This window comes from Falco naumanni, chromosome 1 (assembly GCF_017639655.2).
Source record: "Falco naumanni isolate bFalNau1 chromosome 1, bFalNau1.pat, whole genome shotgun sequence".
Taxonomy (NCBI): domain Eukaryota; kingdom Metazoa; phylum Chordata; class Aves; order Falconiformes; family Falconidae; genus Falco; species Falco naumanni.
The window spans coordinates 108,722,593-108,737,676 of NC_054054.1; the positions used below are offsets into that span (position 1 = coordinate 108,722,593).

At 39.9% G+C, this 15,084-nt stretch overlaps 2 protein-coding genes across 2 annotated transcripts in view; both read right to left on the bottom strand.

Annotated features, from left to right (window-relative positions):
- Nucleotides 1-15,084, bottom strand: part of ASPA (aspartoacylase) — a 56,783-nt gene that overhangs the window by 22,431 nt on the left and 19,268 nt on the right. The gene's annotated exons all lie outside the window — the stretch shown is intronic.
- Nucleotides 1-15,084, bottom strand: part of TMEM211 (transmembrane protein 211) — a 64,847-nt gene that overhangs the window by 4,110 nt on the left and 45,653 nt on the right. The gene's annotated exons all lie outside the window — the stretch shown is intronic.

Below are 15,084 nucleotides of genomic sequence, written 5' to 3' on the forward strand. Positions count from 1 at the left end.
AGAGTTAAAGTAGCAGGAAATCTCTCCCAGTGAGTCAACTTTTACTCCCACCCAAATACACTAGAAGATTAATCCTGTGCATAATGAAGAAATTTGTCTACAGTACAAGCAAAGCTTCAGCCACCTCTTGATGTTGGAAAGCCAGACTTGCCTCCTGCAATTACAGTGTCTGTATTATCTGTTAGCTTTTAATAGCACTTCACAGATTTTACAGTCTTTAATGACTATGTTATATTTAAATATCATGGCTTATGCAATTAATAAACATCAGAACCACTTTTCCAACTCTGAAAATAAGATGGCCAAAAGTATAAATCATGACTATGATAAAGATGCATTAAAATACTCCAGGTACGGTTCTCAGAGCCTGTTTCTGCCCACCTTGGAAGTCAAGAGGGGCTGAGCTAGGCTGGTGCAAAGGGTTATGCCGTCCCAGCCATTGCACGTATACTCTTGTTTGACAGGACACTGAGAAACCCTTTTTTTTCTTTTCTATCCTTTCTACTGATAAATTACCACTGTATTTAAAATCTATAGTCTGTTTTAAAAGGCTTTATTTTATGTACCAAAAAGATACCACGAAGCAATCCCTTTTCCTACTTTCCTGTTTTTCCAAGACAGTGTTTTTGTTCAAATTCAGGCTGGATTGTTAGTGATTCAAGAATAGTGGTAATCGGAATTAACAGTTATGTTTGAGCTGATAGATAATTCATAACCAGCAAACATCTAATGAAACATTAGGATTATAAAACAAACACTATGTGCTATTCTTTGTATTTGTAATTGCCTTTCAGGTAGGGCATGTGCATATTATTTCCATTATAATATTGGAGAGAGAGGCTTAATTTTAAAAGTATCCACTAAAAAAGGGCAATCACTCATTAATCTTTTTAATAAAAACCCAACAACTTTAATAAGCTTGAGGGCTAGATGAAGTGAAGAAGTTTAACATACTCAGCCTGTAAAGTCCCTTAATTTGAATTAAACCTTTGCTTCTTGCCTAAATGGAACCACTGAGTTAATCCCTTGTGAAAAAAACAAACAAACCAAAACAAAACAGTAAGAGCAAGAAAATGGAAATTAAAAAGAGAAAAACTGGAACAGAAGCAAACTTGTTAGTCTGTTTCCCTCTGGGGTAACTTATGTATGGGTACAAAGAGAAACTGCTGGCCAGTAAGTGGAGCACTCTGAGAGCAAGGTTTTAACCTGCCCTCGCTCCCAAAAACCACTCTCCTTCCCTTTAGGCCTTTATGTGTGAGTTTTCAGTGGTTCCCAAGGAAGGACACTGTGGCCTTCCCCTCTTTCCAGGCTGAAGGTGTGTGAAGGTGATGCTGCAGGAGCCAGTTAAGGGAAGGTCCTCCTCAGCACAGGCCACATCCCGAGCACCTCTCACACTCCCTGATACGACTCACCCAGCTGCACCTGCTGTGGGTGCCCAGGGCAGGAGGGAGCTTACAGTAGCTGTGCTTGTGCATTTCAGCTCTAACATTAAACAAACATGCAGAAGCTAAAGACAAAGAAGTAAGTTGTATTGTGCATATCTCCCTTAACTACACACATTTGACACCACTAAAAACAATACAAAAAATACAATAAAAATTAAGCTAATCTACACACACACAAACATCTTGTCTAGCAAAGGTCACTGAGCTTTCCCAACAAAAGGAAAAGAATGGTTTGAGTTGGAAGGGACCTTGAAGATCACCTAGTTCCAGCCTCCCTGCCATGGGCAGGGACACCTTCCACTAGACCAGGTTGCTCAAAGCCTGATCCAGCCTGGCCTTGAAACTTCCAGGGAACGTAAGAAGCAACCTAGGAGAACAACTAGAACAATGGGAGATTTTCCCTACTGCTATTGTAAACTTGGAGAGCGTTAAACTGCTAAGCTGATCAACCAACTACACTGTCTTAATCCACAGACCTATGTAGGTTGTAGCATGCATTTACAGGCTAATACAGGTAGGAAGCAGAACAACATGCTAGCTAAGAAACCGTGATGCAAAGTGGCTACAGAGGATAGCACCAGTCAAAACCCAGACTGCTCAACTGCATGGAGAATCTTGGAATAGCCTGTGGTGCAAAATGTTCTGTAAAATGTTGGGCCCATTTGTAAAGGCGAGTGAGCCAGTTTTAAGAGAAACAGCAACTGCTCTAAGCAAGAAGCAGGTCTAAAATTAAAATTTCAGTTTGTTCATCTTTTCAAAGCCAAAATAGTTCATGCATCTCATTTGGTGAAAGAAAACATTATGCAGAATTGGAAGCAATCTTTTTATCAGAAAAATTATTTTAAACTTGCTAACTGTTAAAATTTCCTGTCTTTCTGACACTATCTCAGTCCTTTGCTCTACTTCACATATTTGCCCGTATATATGTTTTCTTTTTGATTGGGCCTACACAGAATTGTTTTGAAGGCTGTGTTTTACAGTGACACCACTATTTTGATTACCACTTGGTGCTGATGTTGTATGGTGTGATTTAATGGAAGAAGCTTTGTTTTTTGAAGGCTAGAAATAATCTGTCATGGTTGAATGTAGTGTGTTCAGATATCAAACAGGCTAAAAAGTTACCCATGGTTTCATATCCTCAGGCACGTCATAGAATGACCTCATTATTCTCATTTAAGTGCCCTCTTTCTTACAGAGCCTCAAAATATTGAATAGCCTGTTATTATCAGCAGAAGCCAAGCTTTCAGACATGGTGCTAATGACTGCTTAGTAGTGCTGTCTATCAGCAACACTGTTAGCTGGGAGAGCACACAAAGAAACAGTGGGGCTCCATTTAGGCTCCTCATATAGCACTTATGCCTCTGCATCGTTTTCCAACAACAAACATCACTTTAAAGCATGTCAGAATACAGTAGTGAGTGCATCTTACTGTTATGTGTAGTGTAATCTGCTGTCACACAAGAACATGAGACAGCTAGACAACGTATTTGGGTCTGTTCTACAGTGTGAAGCGTATGGAGTGTGGAGGGGACTTGCTGGTAGAATGGATAATCGGAGGTCTTTTTTTAACATGGCTTGACTGGTCATTTGATTCATCTCCCATCAGCCACTGGATCTTTTTAAAAACATGCTTTTTTTGTTTGTTTTATAATCTGACACATGGTGTTTGTTATTTGTAGTTCCCCATCACCTGAGTTTTCACCAGTAAGTCACAGCCACTGCTGACTGCAAGGTGGTCTGAAGTCAAGTCCGCATACATCGGTTCAACTGTAAGTTACTTTTTATTTCTATTTTCTAATCTTCTGCTCTCCCAGACAGTTACAGTCTCACCCTCTCCCATCCTCTTTATGTCACTGGTGTCCTACAGCCAGATGGTAAATGGCAGTTTCTCCTCTGAAGGGTTTGCTAAGACAGGACCTCTGCGCTGTGCTTCTGCTCCCTGTGTGGGCCCAAGGCTTAAAAAATACGGTGTACCTATTGTTTTTTTAAAAAGCTATATTTCCTGATTTTGTTGATTTTAAAATTTAATTAACAGGAATGAGGTATTATTAGAAAGAAGGACACTTTTTTTTTTTTAGGGAAAATAGGGCATTTTGTGGCAAAAGTCATAAATTGTTGGTGATAATACTGAATCAATTACACTTCTACTCAGGGAAAACAGCATTTTCTGCTGCTTTAAACTCTAATGAACTATAACTCTTTCTCATCGCAATGGTTCATTCATTTCATTAAGCTCCTGAAATACTGTTTAATTATTTAAATACCTATCACATACCATTTTCAAGTTTATTGTAAACCAGACAAACCAACGTAATGCAGTTCTCTACAGTGTGTGTAGAGGGCACCAATGTACAACTCTCTTAAATACCATGCACAAAAAATGGCTATTTCCATTTCCACTTCTTTTGGCAAGACTGATGGGAGTTTTAATGTATGAAACACAATAGTTGAATAGTTTTCTGTGTTGTGAATTAGGAACGTGAAAACTTGGAAAACTTGGCTAAGCTTATGTGTATCCTTTTGTACTGATGTTGAAATGGATGGAAATCCAGAGGTGAACCACAACTATTTTTTTTAAAAAGCTATTTTATTTTATTGGTTTTATTAATATGTCTAGATAATGTGTGGTAGCAATACTTATCACCAGTAGGAAAATATCCTGTGTGCATAAATTATCTTCCTGAAATTACCTGCTGTGAGAAGATTAGTTTGTCTTAGAAGTTATTTTAGTTGTTTGCTTATTTTAGGAGTGTATCATATTCCTAATACTTGTGACAATGACAGATTAATTGCAAGATTGTGGGACATATCAGACAATCATTAGAATTAGGTCTGAATAGTAGGTGAGGAAGACTATTATTCCAAACCTATTATAGATCATCCCAGTCTTATCTCTTCTTGGAACATTTTTATTGACAGAGCTTAATCCACCAAAGCAGTTTTCACTCATCAAGAAGTTTCCTCTCACATATAATCTATTAACTCCCTTCTTGAAGCTGGCAGCTCTTCTTATGCACGGTCAGTTGACTTTGAATAACAATTTCCTCTCAGGTTTATACATTTTATTAATCTAATAATTTTATTAGCCTCTTTTAAGCTTCTCTTTATGTTTATGTGATTTTACTTACATAATTTTAAATTAGAAAGAAGATGCTGATCTAAAGCTTCAGATATCCTATCTGACAGCAGTGAGAAAACCTTTCAACTACTAATACAGGCAGACATCTTCAACATCATCATCTCTTGTCCTATTGCACTGGCTAGCTTATATTCACTACTTTCCAGCACTCTTCCCAAGCAAATATGTTTGTAGGATGCCTGAAGGGTTACTACATTTAGGATATTTTGGACATAGGCAATGCAAGTTCCCTTGTACAAAAAAGAGACACCTATATGTCTCTTCCAACAAGTGAAAACCTAAAGACAATGCTAAGTAAGATCCAAGGTCACAGTTATTGTTGATTCTAACTGTGCATGAGTGTTACAAACAGAAACAAGATGGAATTTTGTGCTATCCGCAAATCAGTGATTTCCTTTTGGCTACTTCAGAGTAATTTTGGTGAGAGCTGAAATACATCCAAAATCAGCAGGCATCATTTTAAATGCCAATGAATTAAAAATAAATTAAACAGGAAAACGACCTGTCAAAGATAAAATAAACCAGACAAAATCCTACTGCTATGGAAGCAAAACTTTTGAGGGGCAGGGCAATCAAGGACCACTGTTAAATGCCATTCTACTCTGCTGAACTCCTGGCAGGTGCATGTCAGTTACCTACAGCTCAAACTTGAAAGCAGCCCTAGCAATTATTCCCTCCAAGGAAAGCAAAATGGAGAGCACGGAACAGGGATAATAACGTCCATATACTTGGTACCAAGATGTAGCTATCTTCCTTTGTAACTGAACAAAGAGCTAGAACTCGTAATAATGATACAGCTACTTCCAACATATAAAAGTTCAGCTCTTCTCCTTTGTAAAGAATTATTCCATTGGCTTCATTTCAGTCAAACATGTTGTGATCTGAAGAGCATGTATCAGTGCTGGACTGTTGCCAAATTAGTAGGTTATACCAGTTCCTTTTCTAGCTTTTCTAAAGGCTGCAACTCACAAGTTAGCACTTAGCAGCTATAATATAAAAGCAGTTATAATGAAAGCTATGTAGTTTGCCAAACCCTTTTGTTAGCTAACAAAGGAAATTTACTAGTTTATACAACGTCTCCAAGCTCTGTGTCTAAGTAAATACTGAGTATGCGACTACAGCTCACAAGCTAAGGAACTGCATCAGATATAGTAACTTGTATTTTTATGTATGTATATATATGCAAAACTACTGGGAAATATATGTACATAAAAACCTAGACAATGTTTTCCATTTCAGTTTATTTGGATTTAGGTGAGGTGGAATAAGAACAAGTTATTTTAAATCACTCGAGCACTGAAATAAGAGTGCCCATGCACCTTTTTTTCCACGCATCTTTTTAGTACCACTTAAATACCCCATTTAAGTTCTGTTGGCACAACTTCCTCATTCAGATGGGCCCTTATTGCACAAATAGCCTGTTTCAGAAATGTCTAAAAATTGTACAAATAGCTGAATCTACCTCACTTATTAACTGAAGGGAGTAGAATCTGACTATCCAGACTTTGGAAAAGAAATTCTCTGAAGCCAACATAGAGGTAATTGGGCTTGGTAATTGCTGCATTAGCTGCAAGTTTATTAAGGGCCACAAAAGGAAATGCCATCCCAGTGACCTTTGAGGTTGCATTTCACAGCATGTTTTCTACATGAGAACAAATGATGAAACTTCACTATTTCTGCCAAGTGAGTGGTAGCTATGGTGAAGATTTATAGTTGCACTGTGGTAATCTATGGGCCTAATCATGCAGTTATAGAGTTGCGTGTCATTTACTCAAAAAGGCTGAAATGATCTAGCACTGTGTAGACTATGGTGAAGAAGTGCATTTTGTCATCTGCAAGGTTAGAAGATATACAGCCTATTTAGCAGACTGTAAAAGGGAGAGACAAGAGATAATGTTTCTCAAAATACCAGACTGTTGCACAAAATTCTACAAAAGTCAGAGAGCTAAGAAATGGGGACTGTCAGATGCACTCCAGTTTGGAAGCCATTATGATTTTCTTTTTTTTGTATTGCTTCAATAATTATATTGGTTTTCTATTTTTTTTTTTTTAATTATTTAAGTCATGCTCACTTCATTTCTTTCAGAACAGCAAACACAGAAGCAGACTAATAACATAATAATGGCATATTTAAGTGTTGGATTCTTTAGGTGAGAGCAGCATGTTCAGAATGTATTGTGCCTGTAATGTGCCTGTATTCCTTATCACTGTGTTAATATTTTATTCCATAGTTAAGAAGCGCTAATAGGAAGTGCATATTTCAGTTGTTCTATTTTAGGTAAACATAATAGGGTACATATTTTCTAGGTAATGCACATTAGTTAGCCGTTCAACTCCATTTCTACAAATAGAAATAAAGGTGGCAAATGCTTTGCTTCTCTTCTTAATTAATGTATCCATGCCAAACCCGGTATGTTCTCTAGCACAAGCAGGGAATGAAAACGATGACTGAAAATTTAAATTAATACTTTTTCTTGTGATCTTTTGGCTAAGAACAAGAGCAGCTTCAACTCACCATCTGATGCATTCCCTAGCAAGGAACAGTATCAGCCTGGATCCATATGCAGCTGGAAGTAGTGAGGGAGCAGACAGATTTCCTTGCAGCATATTGTCTCTGCTTTGGAGCCAGCTCACCTGGGAAGGGGAGATGCTGCCTAGTCTACAGCAGCAGGTCTTGGCTCCTACTCTGGCTGTCAGTTCCAAGTTCTTAAATAGCTGTTTAGAGCAAGGGCTGAGGTCCAAAAGACGGGCAGTGATGTGTAGATCACCTGAAATGCCATGATTCGACATGACACATTGCTCCCTTCTTTTCCCCACCTGCTCACCTCACAGGTCTGTTTTAAATCAATCTTTTCACCTCTCCCAAGACTCACAATTTAAGCAGAGCAGACGCTTGTGAAACCAGATTTATAATGAAGCTGGTGGCCATTAAATACTAGCCTTACATCAGAGGTGACCTTATTGTAAAGCATTGTACAGTGAATTTATTTTGACTTTGCACGTTCTATACCTTGTCTCCCACATCACAGAGATGCATGATATGGCAGCTGAGTTCAGTGGTGGTGGGAGGCCTGATGCCTGAGAATAATGCCCACGTCCCACTTCATTACAGTTGCACTTCACATCCCAGCAGTCTCCAAGCCTCAGGGATATCGCATTCATTACCTCTTTCAGAGACATGTATTTTACATAAATGGCTGAAAGGTGATTAGAATCCCTGACAGAACAGCATTTTATCTGGAATGTAACCATTAAAAATAGGTGCCGAAAACAAAAAAGGGATCCTACATCCTTCTCCTAATTGATTTAAGCTACAAAGAACAGCTTCAGTTTTCCCAGAGCACAGGAGCTACCAGGAAGACACAAATTGCATGTTTTCATATCTCCTAATAAAAACTCCCTGACAGGGGGTTGAAACCAGAGTTTTCTATTTCTCAGATGTCCTAGTCCTGTGAATGTCATCAGTCAGCAGAAGCACACATACTGCCACCTGATCATAAAGAACAGTTCTGTAACAACCCTCATTTCACGCTGCTGACTCCAGCCCATCATAAATCAGCAACACCACAAGTAATGTTGGAAATAATTGTCTGTTCCCGAGCTCCCCTCTTTTTACAGCCCAGGTGCCACACAGCTGTAGCCATATGGTAGACTACATCCTACTGAAGTGGGTTATAGCAGCACCTCCAGCAGTAATACTACCTGAGTACTTTGAAGCTTTTTAATGCTGCAAACTGGAAAAGTGCAGCTTGTACTCATGCAGTGGTTTTCCTAACCATTAAAAACATTAGAAAAGGAATCAGCTCTGGCTTAAACTAGATGCTCTGCAGAAGGGAAACAGGATAGCAACTGCTAATTCACTGAAAGCTGCCTGGAAATGCAGCAGGTGATCCCAGAGCTGATCCTCAGACAAGTCTGCTGGTGTGCTGGACTTGGACCTGTCCTCCCTCAGTCAGTGCACCCTTTTTTTACCATCCAGGTTTTTTTTTTCTTTTTCTGAGCAGAGGATGCTTGTACTGACTGCTGTCTGTGCAAATGAGTTAGTGCAGCACAGCTAACATTTGGCTTCAGCCATGTTTGACCTCTGTGTTCCTTAGCCAGATCTTACACAGCAACTTTCAGGAACATGTCCTGTTAAAGCGCATGGTCAAAACAGTACCAGGCTGGTCAAGCCACACACTCCATTAATTAGCATCAGACAGAGCGACCTGCAAAAATCACCAGCCATGCCTCACACAAGAGGCTGATTTAGTCCAAGGCTGCTGGAAGAAAAGAGCTGAAACTCACCTGGCATCTTATTGTTGAGCACACCATCAGCCTGCTAGTGGGAAGGACCAGGTGTGCTCTTCGCTTCCCACTGCGGACACTGTTTATTGGTACCTGAGCAAGTCATTGCTTGCAATGGCTCCTGTCAACTGCAACATTTTGCCATTCTAGCGCACTTCAAAAGTTTTTGGGTTTGGGTCATGTCTGTTCTCCACTGCATGGGGTGAGAAACTCGCCGTTGACTGATGTGTTTCAACTCCCAGCTTGTAAACATAAAAATGTAACTTCAGGACACAGTAAAACAAAAAAAGTAATTGAGTTCTGAGGGAGAGCTACTTAGGTTAGAAAAATAATGTAGAAATCCAGAGTAGTGGTAGAAATGTCCAAAATTACTAGCTAAATAAAAGTGATTTGGGATATCTGATCATTTTTATCAGGGTGGCCCAGCTGCACAATTTCCCATCTCCAATTATACCAAAAGGCCCATACTTCCTCCTTCATTAATGCATTTGAAGGATTTAATGAGTTACTTCATTAGGTTAATAAATCCCTTCAATAACTTTATTACACTTTGATACAATTATTCAAGTGGTGCAGCTAACAAATGTTCGTAATTTATATTTTTTGACAGAATAAGTTAGTTAATATATTTGGACCGTGAAATAACAAAATTCATAAATAAGCTATAGGGGTGATCAAATGTCTTTGTGGGGAAGTTTTTTTCTGTCTCCATTTAAGGTAGCATTGGAAATCCTCAGACTCTTGTGCAAGTAACCTCAGGCAAGTGCTACGGAGAACTGCAGGAGGTTGGTGCCTCCTAGCAATCTGCTGCTCCCTACTGAGTGCTTAGGAAGGAGGCAAGCTGCTGCAGGATGCATACTGCCTATAGGGAGATGTTTTAAAATGCATCAGAAGGGGCATAACCTATATTTATTTGTTCCAGCACTTTATCAGGTTTAAAATCCAGCTTCATAAAGGCTGTTCCATTTCTTGAGGTTAAGATCTTTGGCTAATTTTGACAAGGTGCAGTGACACCATCAGAAAATAACATTATATTCTGGAAATTATTTTAAAACTAAATTGAATTGGTTGCCATGCCATTTGTTTTTCCTGTGGCATCATAGTAAATGACATCATCAACAGAATAACCTTAGGGGCAAGGGTGTTTTCAGAATCTTAACCTTCGAATGGGCAACAGTCTTACAGCTTCCTATTACCAGAGTAATAATATTTATGGTACATAGACTGCAAGAATGGAACCATACCATTTATTTACTTACACTTGATAGCTACCTCTGGCAAGAACAAATTTCCCATTAATCACCATCTTATCTCTGTAAGAAACAGTTATTCTCAAGGACATCTGTATTATTCCCTTTGTTTTATTAATACAGAGAATAGCGCTGCTATGGATCTTTTGACACTGAACTTTATTTATTTTCTAGGTTTTCCTTTCCAAGGGGAACTGAAATGCTTCAACAAAATAAACATTGGTCTTTCTTAAAAAACAAACTATTTAAGACCCCAACTGTAGTGAGGGACATGCATTGGAAATTTCTCTAAATATGTTTTTATGTAAAGAAACTGCAAATCACTCTCTTCTCTTTTTTACCTTGTGAAACTCCAGTTATGAATTCTGAGTTTCTCCTGGGAGTGCAGATGACCTTGTTAACATGTAAGAGTGCCAGAAGAGCAATGCCCTCCAGTCCAGGGGTCAGGGAAATGAAGACTATTTCTAAGCTCAGATCTTGTAATATAAAAAAATGCATATTTCTCTTCTCTTTCACATAGTCTTTAGCTAGAATTTTAAATTTACATATTATATTGAGCTCCAGGCTGATTTGTTTTTGTAATTTTTCAAGAGCACTGTATCATATATTTTCATCTTTAAAAAAGAAATCAATATAGGCCCAGCAGGGGACATATCAGACAGCCAAATTCTCTTTCATGTAAAAAGAGCATTAGTGGAGAGACTTCCACAAGCTGAAATTTGTGGAAGTTTCTCCCAATTGGCAGCAGGAGCTGGTGATGCTTGTGTTTTTTAGATAGAGCAAAGCAAAAGGCTCTGCCACCAGCCAGCTGTGTGCCCCCTGTGACTTCATCTGTCTCAGCCCAGGACACAGAAGACAGCCTCCACACTGGTTGTGCTGATCCATCCTGCAGGCCTGAGTGTCCTTGCCGTGGAAACCAGAGCCTGAAGATGGAAAAGAGGAAAGAGAAACCCAGTCTGTGCCCTGTATGGCACGATGGCCCTTCCTCAGAAGTGGTCATGTGCTTGGCAGGAAAGAGATATGCCCTGTTGCCCAAAAGCAAATAATTTATCTTGCAACAGGGCAAGTCTTATGCAGCACCAGAATTAGGTGTTTGTGCTAGTGGAATGGGAACCTATTCATTTTAATTTGCTGTTTAATTAGGTGTCCAATACCATACAATGGTGAGACACTTGTTTGGATGGGATAAGCCACCTCATTGTCAAGTGAACACACAGTCACGCCTGCCTCCTAAACTCAAGTGATGCTCGCACAGCAATTACTCTGGAATCTGTCAAATGTGATTTAACCAATAATTTGCTTGCAAAGTGAAAGGTGCGCTTTCAAATATAGTAAAGGACTCTATCTTCTCTCCTGCCCCTGTGCCACTGCTGGGTCCAAGCTATGCTGGTCCTGCCAAGGATGCTGCCCAGCACAACTGGCCTGTGTAGGATGCCAGGTGTGGTAGGGTTGGTTGAGCCAGGAGAGAGGGAAGCCAGCAAAACCTCCAGTGAATCTGTGTCGGTTTGGCAGGTTACAGCAACCCAATGGATCAGTGTGTGTCAGTGAGGGGTAAGGATGCTATTGGGAGGAATGCCATCCATGCAGCTGCGTATCTCTCACTCCAGTGGGTGAGCAGAGCCCAGCCTCAGGCACCCCTGATCAGCTGTGCCTGCCTAGCTCCCCGCCACCCTGCTGAGAGCTGGGACCCCCCCTTTGCTGCAGGCACTGGAACCAGACTGCCAGCCCCACGACACAGCAGTGAGAAATGCCCCAGGCAGGCACTGGTTAGTCCATGATAGGGGCTTCCTTCAGGGATGACAAAATAACCCCACAGCATTTCCATCTTCCTGCATTTAAATGTTTGAGTTAATAACATTTATGGGGCAGCACAGATAAATGAACTTAAATACATCATCTGTCATCTCAGGATACCAAATTACACCGTTACTTAAAGAGACACAGAGAAATGTGTCCAATAAACATAGTATACTTTGCACAATTTACATTGCATTTTCCATATCCTGCAACAAGCACAAGATAGAGCAAGGCTTCTTAATGATCATAATATATGTGCAGAAAGAGCAGTTCCCTGAGGACTACTGATTAATCAGGGAAATACTCATTTGTTCTGGCAGAAGTGATGTGCATCTAGGCAGGGCAAATGATGAACCCTAAGTGCACACAGCAGCCATCAGGGGCCAAAAGTTTCCATTCATTTAACTGATTTTCCTTCTAAGAAAAGAACATGTTTCAGTACAGCACCAGGACATAACAGCACTTGTTCTCTGTCCTAATTCCTTTAGGGTTTTGTCTGACAAAAAGAGGCCCCACATTCATTTTAGAGACTATAAGTGCATAAGAGTCAGCTTCCAAGCTAAGATATCCCTGCTGCTTGCTTAGATACACTGTTCAGGGGAGGACATAAGGTCTCAGCTGCAGTATCTGATTACTGTGCGAGGAACTTGGGAACAAGTTGGAAGATTTAAAGGATTTTTCATCAGCTGATCTAAATCCCTGCCTGGGTTTTTTGTGCCTGGGAATCACTGCATGCCTACTGATCGCAGTCCTTCCTATGCTCCATCACAGTCATATTGATTTCGTGGTTTGGCAGAGTTGTTGCCACCTAGAAGTTTGCAACCTGGTGTTTGCTAGTAACGATGTGCAACCTTTGTGCTGTACACATATTTCTGTAGTGTTCATTTTCAAATTAGCCACAGAAAGAACAAACTAAAAGCACGTGTCATACTTTTCTCTGTATGTTTGGAAGCTCAGTCATGGAAATATCTTTGTCAGATAAATGAATTCCAGGTCACTGGAATAAATAGATGCAATAAAATACTTGTATGTAGAAGAAACCCATACGAAAATGTCATCCAACAACTCTTCAAGGAAATTGCTGTGTAAGAGATCCAACTTTGAGGCTTACCTCAGGCTTTTGCATAACATGATAGTTAGTACTTTAAATTGGAGAAAATGTGATGGGATCTTTTGAATTTTTTCCACTTGCTTTTTCAATTTCATGGGATCAGCAGAAATTGAAGGGAACCAAAGCTGAAATAATGTTACGCTTTTGACTCCACCACTGCCTGAACACACGGCAGGGATTGCTTGGTGGAGAAAGGAGTATGTGTTACCCCTCTTATGGGCATCCCAAAATTGCCAGAAAACGTGGATTTTTTACTTGTTTTCAACATAACATGAGAACAAGTAAAAACAGAAATAAATGGGAAAGCTGAAAGATAATCAGAAAACAGTAGTTATTTAGTTTGGCTACCTATTTATTAATGCATTATAGTTATGCAGTCAGGAATAAACCCTCAGTTAATAATGTTCTTCAGCTCTAGCTGGGATTATTTACAGGAAATAAAAACAGTTAAAGAATTAGAATGAAATCCTGCCTGTACTGAGTCAACAGAAATGTCGCCACTGACCTCATTAGGCCAGGTTTTGCCCCCAGATATCTACAAAGAACCACAATTCTCTTGCAGTATGACTAGCAGATTAATATTCAACACCACCAGTTTATCTTTCCCTACAAAATCTTTCATTTTTATGCAGCTAGCCTAAAAATTTTGCCCCACAAGCTTGCAGTTCAGTGCAAGACAATGATCCATGCTCCTTTTTAGGCTGTTTGCCCAACATCGCCATTCCGATTTGGCTCAAGCACCTTCTGAAATTATTATTTTGCCTCATGTTCCTTATAAGAATCTTTTTCCCCTGAGATATCGGCTTTCTCAGCGGCAATTTTAAGGCGTTTCAGGCTATGGAAGAACTATAAAATTAACACTGTGCTCATATATATATCGTAAGGAACATACTCCTTTAACCCTATCCTTCAAAAACCCATAAGCATTCATTGTACTTTAGCAATTCACCATATGCTTTTGCGAGGAACATTTTGCACATGCCACCATAGTACAGGAAAAATGCCAGCTTTGCAGGAGAAAACATTAACTAACTTACACAAAGCCTTAGGTGGTCTATTAGCCCTGCATAAAAACAAGAACATGTAATTACTGGATCCACAGACAGAATTAGATTTGATTGACTACAAAGAAGCAATGAGTGGAACAATTAACAACAAAGCCCAAGTAAACTCCTCTGATGGGGAACCCTTGGCCTGGCTGAATGAGGCTGACAGCACAATATCTAGCTCTGCTGTCCCAAGAGACTTATCCACACCAAACCTTTAACTATATGCAAAGAGTTAAGATTCTGCTGACAACACTGTCCAGCCATCTGCTGAACTACTGCAGATTGCTCAAGATACAAACCAATAACCATATAACCAATTCAGCACAGCAGTAGTCTTCTGGCATCCTTAATTTTGTCAAATCATACTTTGTCCTGTGTTTCTGGATGTGGATGGCAGCCACCCGAGGTGGTTGCTCCTCCATGGCTAATGCCGTTTTGGGAGGATACAGTGTGGCTCACTGGAGCACCACATGCCCAGCAGAGCAGTGCAGCAGATTCTGTCCTGCAAGAGTGATGGAATAGTTGCTCCATAGGCTGAAGTTCATTAGGATAATTGTGACTGGTCAGAGTCACAGGTGCACAGTTAAATGCTGGATGGCAAAACCCATCCAAAAGAAAAGCATATCCACTTTCCAGCTCCCTAGCCATGTAGGTTAATTGCAAGTATTTTGCCAGTGCCTGCGGTAAGGCAGGAACCTGGGGTATATCTGTCGCAGCTTCCACCCAGGACTTGATTTAATGCCCTCTATGAGCAATTGCATCTCAGTGCTTGTAATAAGAAAATGTCATAAAGGTACCTGCTGCCTGGTTCAACATCTTTTGGCTTTGACAGTTCAAATTTACAGCTTTAATTCAGGAGTCTGGAAGCCTGGTATTCTGTACACATTTAGTGAAGGGCTGAAGGAACAATATTTTATACGACGTTTACCTGTGTTTGGTGACCCATGGGAGGATATAACCCCTCAGACCTTGTGAAATGACTTGCAGACAAATTCATACTCCATAT